Raw genomic sequence first — 12,599 nt, 5'->3', positions numbered from 1 at the left:
GTGATGGGGAATTTACTTAATTAAAATTAAGTACAAGTTGTCTTACTTGATTAGCTCTCTCCTTCACACTCATGGGTCCTGGAACTAAATGCCCTCGTGCAGGCTCTTAGACATAGCTGTCATTTTAATGGGAATATACTTCAGTAAATTCAGCACATTTCTGTCCACACCAATTGTTAATCCATGTCAATCTCATTTAACAACCAGAAAAGCTATTATGAATTTGTCAGTATTTTAATTTCCCTAAAGGATTTTAATTGATTTTTTATTACTCATTTGGTATTAACATCATCTTCTCTTAATAACAAAGTACAACAAAATTAACCATCACAAATGCACACTATTTTTAAGTCCATACCTTTTAGAAACAGATTAGCTTAGGATTTGTGCCTTCAATAGCTTGTCTCCAATTTGACTGCTATGAAGAACATAATAATGAGACACTGAGGAAAATTCCCATCCTTGGGATTAAAAAAGAAAGAGGGGGTGATCAGAAGTGGCAGAAGCAAAGTACTATTCATTCAAACAGGGTAAGGTTGCCTCAAGCTAAATATGAGCGCATAGCATTTTTATTATTTGGATAGAGTATTCAAGACCCCGGTTATGGATACCAATGCCAAGGTAGTTTTATTTTTAAGTGTGTATTCTAATTCCCATAGTCATATCTACTTTCTTTTGGTCACAATAACAGCAACCATCCGCCACAAGAAAAGCTAACAGCTATTATGTGTTTGCTATAAGCAACGTATTTCTAAATGCTTTGCATATGTTGTTCCACTGAGTACTCACAATACCTCATACACTAGTACTGTATTTCCCCAGTGAGCATAAAAGGAATTTGAGATGACAGAGGTAGGTTAACTTGCCCAAGGCCCAAAGTTTGTAAATGGCACAGCCAGGATACTCCATGCTGAGTTCCTTCGTGAACCCAGGTCCTTCACCAGGAGGTAGAGTTTCTCTTTGCCAATGTCCTCAGCATGGGAAGAACATGACCAACCCACAGAGAAATGTGAGCCCCAGTGAGTCAATCAAATGGCACTTAAGATTTTCAAAAGATAGTGCCAGATATTTAGTATATATTTAAATAGCTTTAAAGTAACTAATGATTAGTATTTCTTCATAAAGGGCAATCAAATATTAATTTAAAACACTTTAAATTGACTATATGTTCACACATCTATTAGCATCAAATTTGTTTTCATGTACTCAATGAAATATTAGTCCTACATAAAACAGAAAATATAGGAACTTAACCAGGAATTCATAAAGTGTTCAATCATTATATGAGGAGAGCCAGAATCAATGTTTCAAATTCTTTAAGTAAACTTAAACTCCATTGACCCCTGAAAAGTAGAAATGATCAACAGCTTCTTGTGTCCGATGATTAAGTGCAGCATTCCAATTCTAGGTAAAATGCAAAACTGAATTGATCCAAAACTGCCTTGCTTGACCCAAACCATGCCCCGGCCTAAAGGCAAACACGGCATCTCTCATCTTACTGTCCTCTTAGCATTAGAGAAAGATTCTAAGACAGGGAGCAGGAATTATATTATTTCTTTTGCAATTGAGTATACAATGGAATCAGTCTTACTAATGGAACATATCTTGCCTGACAAGATGAATTTGATGCTGGTTTATCTTTCCAAGCAGAAGGCAATGTGTGTACCCTTTTTCAAAGGATAAACATTCATCCCGAGAGATCTCATCTGCTTCTCTACTATCGTCACTAATCTTAAAGAGATTTCCACACTTTTTCCATTCCTTTTCAGTGCCTATAAGTACAGGAATTACCTCTAGACAATCCAAAGATAGTTCCTTGACTGAAGGTATTGGGCACTGCTTCAAGTGATTGAGACTGGGAGGCCAGATGACTAGAGCCCTCCCCATCAGCTAAGACAAGCACTGACCACAGACACATGGCCAGAAAGGAAAGGGCAGTGCCAGCTCAGTGCATCATCCACACAGAGGGGCAGCAGCAGCTCCCTCTCTTTATTCCCTGTGCATGTGGACTTAAACTTTTGTTTTATATTAATGGAATGACGTGACTCCACACCAGCAAAGTTAATTCAGCCTATTAGGACTTTGACCTTGGTCAGACACAGCAGAGAGCTGTGCATCTGTACTCAAGAGCAGGGGATATTGCTTGACTGCAGGATTACTCTCAAAACTTTTCAAGACAAGGGAGATGAAAACAAATCCAGAAAGGTAATGAAAGCTAAATAATAAATGCATACTTCTGAATAAAATGGCATAGACTCACTTTTCCCTGCTCCTCCATGCTAAGTACAACTATAAACCCTGGGAATAAAGCAAAAGTTAGCCAAAGGAGGATTCTGAAAGATGTAAAAAGAAAGGGGGAATGGACAGGGACCTAGCTAGGACTGTATGAGCAGTAGAGTGCTTTAGGACCCTTCCAAAAGCAGAAATCTACCCACACCTGGCATTTTCTGATCCTCAACCAAGCAACAGAAGGTGGCTCATTCCCTCTGGAAACAAACTGGAATCCTAGGGACAATATGCACAAGCCACATAAGAGGGACTGATGGTGATTCTGGCAGACAATAAGTGGCTAAGGGAAGCACTCTGCTCCCAATTGGGAAAAAGTATAACCTCCACTGAGAATCACGGTGGGGAGGGTGGAGAAGGGAAGCTCTGACAAGGGGAATTCCACCACAGAAAGTATCCAGGGTCTGACCCTAACGACCTAAGACTCCCCTCCCCGCCTAGAGGCAACAGGGAGACCTGAAGCACAGGCAAGAGGATTCTCCCACAACAAGTAACTAGCCTGGAAGGTGTTGTAGGTCCCCCTAAGTAAGGGTAGCTCATGACAAGTGACCTAGCGTGGGAAGCTGCTATGTTCCTAGGTGCCGAAGACTCCCCATCCCATCAGGAGGCACTGAGCAGCACTCATTAAGGGAGATCCCAACACAACAAGCAGCTGAACATAGAAAGCGTCACTGACTCTTTTTTGGTTGGTTTTTTGTTTGTTTGATTGTTTTGAGATAGAGTCTTGCCCATCGCCAGGCTGGAGTGCAGAGCCATGATCTCCACTCACTGCAACCTCCACTTCCCACGTTCAAGAAATTCTCCTGCCTCAGCCTCCTGAGTAGCTGGGACTACAGGCATGCACCACTTCACCCAGTTAATTTTTTTATATTTTTAGTAGAGACAGGGTTTCACCATGTTTGCCAGGATGATCTCAATCTCTTTACCTCTTGATCCACCCGCCTTAGCCTCCCAAAGTGCCGGGATTACAGGCAGCCTCACTGACTCTTCTATAGGTAGGAGACAGTCTTCCCCATCTAGAGGGGCAAGGTGACCTGGACTGTGTGAAGCTACTCCCACCCCGTTGGGCAGCACCAGCACCAGTGGGAGCCTCAATGGCATGAGATACACCAAGCACTCTTAAAGATTCAATTGTCTTTGGAATCACAACCCACAAACGTAGGCCAGGACCAGCATACTAAATTGCTTGTTTGTTTTTTGATGGAGTCTAGCTCTGTTGCCCAGGCTGGGGTGCAGCGAGGTGATCTCGGCTCACTACAACCTTGGGCTCCCAGGGTTAAAGCAATTCTCCTGCCTCTGCCTCCGGAGTAGCTGGGATTACAGGCACATGCCGCCACACCTGGCTAATTTTCTTTTTTTTTTTTTTTCTTGGATTTCAGTACAGACAGGGTTTCACCTTGTTGTGCAGGCTGGTCTCAAACTCCTGAGCTCAGGCAATTCTCCTGCCTCAGTCTCCCAAAGTGCTAGCATTACAGGCATGAGCTACCGTGCCCGGCCCTGCTTACTAAACCAGAGTGACTCACTGGGGTATGTTGGAGGGTGAGGATCTAGGAGAGGGACAGCAGGAGGGCAGGGAGGTTGGGGAGGGATAACACTGGAAGAAATGCCTGATGTAGGTGATGGGGGGATGGAGACAACAAACCAACCACCATGGCATGTGTGTACCTATGCAACAATCCCACAAGATCTGTACATGTACCCTAGAACTTAAAGTACAATTTAAAAAAAAAGTGACTGCCTTCTAAAATGGAAGATCTAAATAAGACTCAGAAGCTCTCAACAGAATAGCCAAAATGTCCAAAACACAATCAGAACTCACTCATCATAGCGAGAAAGAGGAAAATCACATCTTGAACGAGAAAAGACAACTGACATCAATACTGGGATGAATCAGACATTAGAATTCTCTGACAAGGGTTTTAAAGCAGCCGTGATAAAAATGCTTTAACGAATAATTATAAATTCTAATAAAACAAATAAAATGGAAAAACATAACAGCAGAATTCGTTTTAATTAGGGGCTCAATAATGAAGCAGAGATGACAAAGGAGAAAGAATCCATAAACTTTAGAACAAATCAATAAAATTTACCCAATTTTAACAATAGGGAAAAGATAAATGTGGGGAAAAAATGAACAGAGTGCCTGTGGGACAAGAGAAAAAGACCCAACATTAATATCTCAGGAGTTTCAGAAAGAAAAGAGAAAGAAAGTGGCCTAAAAGAATATTTTAAGAAATGTTGGTAGAGCAGAGCGAGACAGCTGAAGAGAAACCTACATGATTTGTTCCCCCCACAGAAACATCATATTTTAACTAACTACACAAAAAGCACTGTCACAACAACCAAAAATCAGCACTCACAGTACCTGGTTTTAACTACTTATCATTGAAAGAGGTACCGAAAGAGGGTAGGAAAGACAGTCTTGATGAGCCAATGCCACTCTTCCCCCGTCTCTTGACAGTGGCTGCCTGGTATGAAGAACCTCTACACCTGGAAGACAAAGAGCGCAATGACTGAGGGACACTGAATTGAACTCAGTGCTCCCTTGTCATAGCAGAAAGCATAACAGGACTGTATCCAGTGGATACCCACCCAGGGAGGGAGCATTTGGACCGGCCCTAGCCAGATGGGAATCACCCATCCCAGCAGATGGAGCCAGAGTTCCAGCAAGTCTCTACAGTACAGACTAAAGTGGCTCTCTCTCGAACCCTAAGTAAATTTAAAGGGCAGTCTAGGTCACAAGGACTGCAATTCCCAGGCAAGTCTTAGTGTCGAGCTAGGTTCAGAGCCAGTGGACTTGGCAGGGGCACATGATGCGTTAGTCCATTCTTACACTGCTACAAAGAACGACCTGAGACTAGATAACTTTTAAAGAAAAAAGGTTTAATTAACTTACAGTTCCACAGGCTATACAGGAGGCATGGGGAGGGAGGCCTCAAGAAACACAACCATGGCAGAGGGGTGAAGGGGAAGCAAGCATGTCTTCACATGGCAGCAGGAGAGAGAGCAAAGGGGGAAGTGTGACACACTTTTAAACAACCAGATCTCATAAGAATTCACTCATTATCATGAAACCAGCAAAGGGGAAATCTGCTCTCATGATCCAATCCCCTCCCACAAGGTCCCTCCTGGTGGAAATTACAATTTGACATGAAATTTGGGTGGGGACACAAAGCTAAACCACATCACACAACCTACTGAGACACCAACCAGGCAACTAACGAAGTGCTTTCCACCTCTCCCCAATTCCATGACACAAGCTGCATGGTGTGAAGAAATCTGTGCTCTAGGGAGAGGGAGAGCACAGTGATCATGAAACTTTAATCTCAGTGCTGTCCTGTTACAGGGGAGAGCAAAGCCATGCTGCGCTCAGGGAGCACTCAAACACAGAGGGAGCATCTGGACCAGACTTAGCCAGAGGGGAATCACACATCCTAGCAGGTGGAACTTAAGTTTCTCAACAAGCCTCACTAGCACAGGCCAAAATGCTCTCAGGTCCAAGGTAAAGTTGAAAGACAGTCTAGGACAAAAGTACTGCAATTCATAGGAAATGCCTAGTGCTGGGTTGGGCTTAGAGACAATACACTAGGGTGGCACATGACCTAAAGAGACACTAGACAGATTAGCTAAGGGAGTGATTGTACCACCCCTCCCTCAACCCCAGGCAATGCAGCTCATAGCAACAGAGGAGACCCGTTCCTTCTGTTTGAAAAGAGGAAAGTGAAGAGCACAGGACTTTGCCTTATATCACGTATACCAGCTCAGCCACAGTAGGACAGGGCACCAGGCAGTCATGAGGCTCTAGCTCATGGGTGACATTTCTAAACACAGGATAGGCCAAAAGAAAACCCCCTGCCTTGAAGGCAAGGACCCACTTCTGGCAGGTTTATCACCTGCTGATTAAAGAGCCCTTGGGCCCTACCTACCTAGCGGCAATACGCAGGCAATAGGCCATGGGACTTGGGCTCTGAGATGTGTTGCTTTCAGGTGGAATCCAGCAAATTCTCAGCTGTGGGAGCTACGCTGAAAAACTCCTTCTGAGAAAAACAGGGGAAAATGTAGAGGGGACTCTGTCTTGTACCTGAGGTACCAGTTGAGTCACAGCGGGGTAGAGCATGAAGCAGGCATTTGGGGTCTTTGAATCCATGTCTAGGCCCCTGGTCAGCATTTCTGGACCTTCCTTGGGCCAGAGGGGAGCCCACTGCCCTGAATGGTGAGTTCCAAACCTGGAAGCATTCACCACAAGCTGACTGGAGAGTCCTTGGGCATTAAGAGAACATTGGTGGTGGCCTGGCAGAAACTCCCTTGTGTTTTTATCAGTGGTGGCCACAAGAGGAGGCTCCTCTGCCTATGGAAAGGGAAGGGAACAGTGGGAAGGATTTTGTCTTGTGGTTTGAGTGCTACCTTAGCTGCAGGAGAATAGAACTAAATATCTAGGATTTTTTTACTCTAATTCCTGGCTCCCAGACAGCATCTCTGGACCTACTCAGGGCATTAGGAAACTCACCACTCTGAAAAGAGGGACACAAACTCAGCTGGTTTTATCATTTGCTGATCACAGAGCCAAAGCGCCTTGAGTGAACACAGGTGGTAGCCAGGCAGTGGTTACAGTAGGCCCTGGGAAAGAGCCAGTGCTGTGCCAGCTTCAGGTCTAAAGTAACATAATTCTGGTGGTGGTGGCCAAAGGGGCACATGTGTCCCCTCCCCCATAGTTCCAGGTGACTCAGCACAGAGACTCCGATTGTTTGGGAGAAAGCAAGGGATAAAAACAAGACTCTGCCTGGTAATCCAGATAATTCTTCTGATCTTATCTAAGATCACCAAGGCAGTACCTCTATGAGTCTGCAAGAACCACAGTGTTATTAGGTATGAGGCCCAAGTCCTTTCCAATACCTAGAACGCTTTCCCAAGAAAAACTGGTACAAACAAGCCCAGACTGCGAAAACTACAATAAATGCCTAACTCTTCAATGCCCAGACATTGATGAACATCTGTAAGCATCAAGACCATCCAGGAAAACCTGACCTCACCAAGCAAACTGAATAAGGCACCAGGGACCAATCCTACAGAAATAGTGACCTTTCAGACAGAGAATTAAAATTAGTTCTTTGAGGAAACTCAAAGAAATCAAGATAACACAGAGAAGGAATTCAGAATTCCATCAGATAAATTTGACCAAGATATCAAAATTATTAAAAAGAACCAAGCACGAATTCTAGAGCTGAAAATGCAACTGACATACTGAAGAGTGCATCAGAGTCGATTAAGAGCAAAACTGATCATGCAGAAGAAAGAACTAGTAAGCTTGAGGACAGGCTACTTGAAAATACAGTCAGAGAAAATGAGAAAATAATAAAAAACAGCGAAGTTGCCTACAATATCTAGAAAACAGCCTTAAAATGGCAAATCTAAGAGTTATTGGCCTTAAAGAGGAGGTAGAGACAGAGATAGGGTAGAAAGTTTGTTCAAAAGGATAATATGAGAGATTCCCAAACCTAGACAAATATGTCAATATTCAAGTACAAAAAGGTTATAGAACACAAGCAGATTTAACTCAAAGAATGCTACCTCAAGGCATTTAATAATATGAGAGATTCCCAAACCTAGACAAATATGTCAATATTCAAGTACAAAAAGGTTATAGAACACAAGCAGATTTAACTCAAAGAATGCTACCTCAAGGCATTTAATAACCAAATTCCCAAAGGTAAAAAATGAAGAAAAAGTCTGAAAAGCAGCAGGAAAATAAATAACATACAATGGAGCTCCAATATGCCTACCAGCAGACTTTTCAGTGGAAACCTTGCAGGTCAGAAGAGAGTGGCATAACATATTTAAAGTACTGAAGAAACAAAATCTTTTACCCTAGGATATTATATCTGGCAAAAATATCCATCAATAAAGCAGAAGAAATAAAGACCTTCCCAGAGAAACAAAAGCTATGCAATTTCAGCAACACCACACTATAAGAAATGCTAAAGAAGGTTATTCAATCTGAAAGAAAAAGACATTAGTGGCCAAGAATAAATCATCTGAAGGTATGAAATTCACTCGTAATAGCACACAGAAAATCAAAGGATGTTATAACACTTTAAGTGTGGTGTGTAAACTACTCTTACCTTAAGTAGAAAGACTAAACAATGGACCAATCAAAAATAATAACTACAAAAACTTTTCAAGATGTAGTAGAGTAAGTCATAAGAGAAACAACAAAAAGTTTAAAAAGTGTGAGGGATTAAGTTAAAATGAAGTTTTTTATTAGTTTTTTTTTTTTTTTGCTTGTTTATGCAATCAGTGTTAAGTTGTCAGCAGCTTAAAATACTGGTTTTAAGATATTATTTGCAAGCCTATGGTAGCTTCAAATCAAAAAACATATAACAAATACAAACAAATTAAAAAGCAAGAAATTATATCATACTACCAAAGAACACCACCTTCACTAAAAGACAGGAAGTTAGGAAAGAAGGAAAGCCACAAAATAAAAAACCAAATAACAAAATAGCAAGAGTACGTCCTTACTTTATCAACAATAATAACATTAAATATCAACGAATGAAACTCTCCAATTAAAAGACAGAGTGACTGAATGTATGTAAAATAAGTAAGACCCAATGATCTGTTGCCCACAGAACACACACTTCACCTATGAAGATACACACAGACTGAAAATAAAGGGATGGGAAAAGATATTCCATATTCATGGAAACCAGAAAGAAATAGGAGTTGCTATATCAGACAAAATAGATTTCAAGATAAAAACTGAAAGAAAAGGGTCATTACATAATGATAAAGCAGTAAATTCTGCAAGAGTATATAAAATTTACAAATACATATATATATGATACAGCACCCAGATATATTAAGCTAACATTATTAGAGCTAAAGACTGAGATTGACCTCAATACAATATTAGTGGAAGATTTCAACAACCCACTTTCAGCACTGAACAGATCTTCCAGACAGAAAGTCAACAAAGAACCATTGGACTAAGTTGGCTGGCAAGATGGCCAAATAGGAACAACTCCAGTCTGCAGGCTCCCAGAGAGACTGTCACAGAAGGTGAGTGATTTCTGCATTTCCAACTGAAGTAACCAGTTCATCTCACTGGGTCTGGTTGGATAGTGGGTGCAGCTCATAGAGGGCAATCTGAAGGAGAGTGAGGCCTTGCCTCACCCAGGAAGTGCAAGGGGTCAGGAAACTCCCTTTCCTGGTCAAGGAAAGCCAGTAGGGAACTTTAGCATGAGCAACAGTGCACTCCAGCCCAGATACTGCACTTTTCCCAGAGTCTTTGCAACCTGCAAACCGGGAGATTCCCTCTGCTGCCTATGCCACCAGGGCCCTAAGTGTTTCAAGCACAAAACTGGGCAGCCATTTGGGCAGACATCAAGCTACCTGCAGGAGCTCTTTTTGCTTGTTTTTGTTTTTTTCATGCCGCAGTGGTGCCTGGAATGCCAGAGAGACAGAACCATTCACTCCCCTGGAAAGAAGGCTGAAGCGAGGGAGCCAAGTTGTTGGCTTGGCAGGTCCCACCCCCACAGAGTAAGCAAGCTAACATCCACTGGCTTGAAACTCTTACTGCCAACACAGCTGTCTGAGGTCAACCTGAGATGCTTGAGCTTAGATGGGGAGGGTGTCCACCATTACTGAGGCTTGAGTAAGTGGTTTTCTCCTAACAGTGCAAACAAAACCACCAGGAAGCTCGAATTGGGTGGAGCCACCACAGCACAGCAAGGCCACTGTAGCCAGACTGCCTAACTAGATTTCTCCTCTCTGGGCAGGGCAACTCTGAAAAAAAAAAAAAAAGGCAGCAGCCCAGTTAGGGCCTTAGAGATAAAACCCCCATCTCCTTGGACAGAGCACCTGGGGGAAGGGGTGGCTGTGGGCACAGCTTCAGCAGATTTAAATGTCCCTGCCTGAAAGTTCTGAAGAAAGCAGTGGATCTCCCAGCACAGTGTTTGAGCTCTGATTAGGAAAAGACTGCCTCTTCAAATGAGTCCCTGACCCCTGTATATGCTGACTGGGAGATACTTCCCAGCAGGAGCTGACAGACACCTCATACAGCAGAACTCTGGCTGGCATCTGGGAGGTGCCCCTCTAGAACGAAGCTTCCAGAGAAAAGAACAGGCAACAATCTTTGCTGTTCTGGAGCCTCCACTGGGTGATACCAATGCAAATAGAGTCTGGAGTGGACCTCCAGTAAACTCCAGCAGACCTGCAGCAGAGGGGCCTGTTAGAGAGAAAACTAAGAAACAGAAAGGAATAGTATCAATATCAATAAAAAGTACATCCACTCAGAGAACCCATCTGAAGATCATCAACATCAAAAAACCAAAGGTAGATAAATACACAAAGATGGAAAGAAACAAGTGCAAAAAAGCTGAAATTTTGAAAACCAGAACATCTCTCTTCTCTTCCAAAGGATCACAACTCCACCCGCAAGAAAACAAAAACAGAGAATGAGTTTGATGAATTGACATAAGGAGGCTTCATAAGGTAGGTAATAACAACCTCCCCTGAGCTAAAACAGCATGTTCTAACCCAATGCAAAGAAGCTAAGGACCTAGGAAAAAGATTAGGTGAACTGCTAAATAGAATAACCAGTTTAGAGAACATAAATGACCTGATGAAGCTGAAAAACACAGCATGAGAACTTTGTTACACATACACAAATACCAATAGCCAAATTGATCAAGCAGAAGAAAAAATATCAGACACTGAAGTTCAACTTAATGAAATAAAGTGAAAAGACAAGATTAGAGGAAAAAGTAAAAAGAAACAAACAGGGGGAAAATCCAAGATGGCCCTTTAGGAGTAGCTCAGGACTGCAGCTCCCAGTGAAAGTGCAGAGGGTGACTGGACACCACATTTCCAGATGGATCTTTATTGCCCACAGCCAGGAGATTTCCAGGCAGAGGAGCCCCACGGGTCGCCAGCACAGCTGTTTCAGCTGGCGTAGCTGTTTTCCCTGCACCCCGGCATGGCAGTCCTCTGTACAAAATACTCTGGTCTGGTTTCCCTTTTAAGCTGGCAATTGGAGCTCCGAGAAGGCAGACTCACCCATTCATCTGACTAAAGAGGAGTCTGAAATGGAGCCAGGCCAGGAGATTCCCAGGCAGCGCTGTTGTTTCAGCCGGCGCAGTGGGTCACCGCATGGGAAATCACACAGATCCCGGTGCCCTTTCAGCAGACGACTGGAACACTTGGGAGAGAGTCAACTGTTCAACTTAAAAAAAGAAAAAAAAGAAAAAGAGCTCTGAGTCAGGGAGTCAGGTGATCAGGCTCGGCGGGACCCACCCCCACAAAAGAAAAAAAAAACAGCAATTGGAAATGCTCGAGGTTGAGAGTTTCACGGTAAGCACAGCTAAACCCGGGACAGTCCAGCTCTGTGTGGGAGGGGCGTCTGACATTACCGAGGAACTCCACCCCTAAGGAGGTAGTCTGCCACTGCTGTGGCAGCCTGCTGTTGCCTAGGTAACCCACCATAACAGAGAGAGGCCACCATTACAGAGGTGAGCCACCATTGCCGAGGCAGTTCTAACCACACCCATATAAACAAGATTGCAGAGAAGTTCACATGGCAGCAAGGCAAAGCCCACAGCAGCTCAGCAAAACCTCTGCAGGCAGACAGTGACTAGGCTGCCTCGTTGCTAGGCAGGGCAGCCCTGAAAAAGAAAAAAAAAAGGCAGCAGCACAACGGATACTCATAAATAAAGCCCTAACTCCCTAGGACAGAGCACCTGGGGAAAAAAAGGGGGTTTATGAGTTCTGCTACAGCAGACTTAAACGTACCTGCCTAGCAGCTCTGAATGAATAATGGAGCTCCCAGCTTAGCACTTGAGCTCCTATAAAGAACGGACTGTCTCCTCAAGCAGCTCCCTGACCCCCGTATATCCAAAGAGTCACATCACAAAGGATTGATCAGACTGACATTTGGCGGGCATCATTCTGGGACAATGATAGCAGAAGAAGAAACTGGTAGCAACCCTTACTGTTCTGTAGCTGCTACAGGTGATCCCCAGGCAAGCAGGGCCTGGAGTGGACTTCAGCAGTCCTACAGCAGAGCGGCCAGACTGTTAGAAGGAAAACTAAGAAACAGAAATAACTTCATCATCAACAATCTGAACGTCCACTCAGAGACCCAATCTGAAAATCAGCAACTACACAGACGACAGGTGGATAAATCCACAAAGATGGGAAGAAACCAGTGCAAAAAGCAAGAAAACACCCGAAACCAGAACACCTCTCCTCCTACAAGGGATCACAACTCCTCACCAGCAAGGGAACAAAGCTACATGGAAAATGAGTGTGATGAA

At 43.4% G+C, this 12,599-nt stretch overlaps 1 protein-coding gene across 7 annotated transcripts in view; it reads right to left on the bottom strand.

Annotated features, from left to right (window-relative positions):
• MTUS2 (microtubule associated scaffold protein 2) overlaps positions 1–12,599 on the bottom strand; it is a 744,933-nt gene that overhangs the window by 612,847 nt on the left and 119,487 nt on the right. The window contains exon 2 of one of the 7 annotated variants that reach the window (XM_054256733.2): positions 11,344–11,509. The exons of the other annotated variants lie outside the window; for them this stretch is intronic. The gene's annotated coding sequence lies outside the window, so the exon portion shown is untranslated. The remainder of the gene's footprint in view (positions 1–11,343; positions 11,510–12,599) is intronic. 7 annotated transcript variants of the gene reach the window in all.

Source organism: Callithrix jacchus, chromosome 5 (assembly GCF_049354715.1).
Source record: "Callithrix jacchus isolate 240 chromosome 5, calJac240_pri, whole genome shotgun sequence".
In the NCBI taxonomy this organism is placed as follows: domain Eukaryota; kingdom Metazoa; phylum Chordata; class Mammalia; order Primates; family Cebidae; genus Callithrix; species Callithrix jacchus.
The sequence above is the reverse complement of the archived record's forward strand: the minus strand, read 5'-3'. Positions and strand labels throughout refer to the sequence as shown.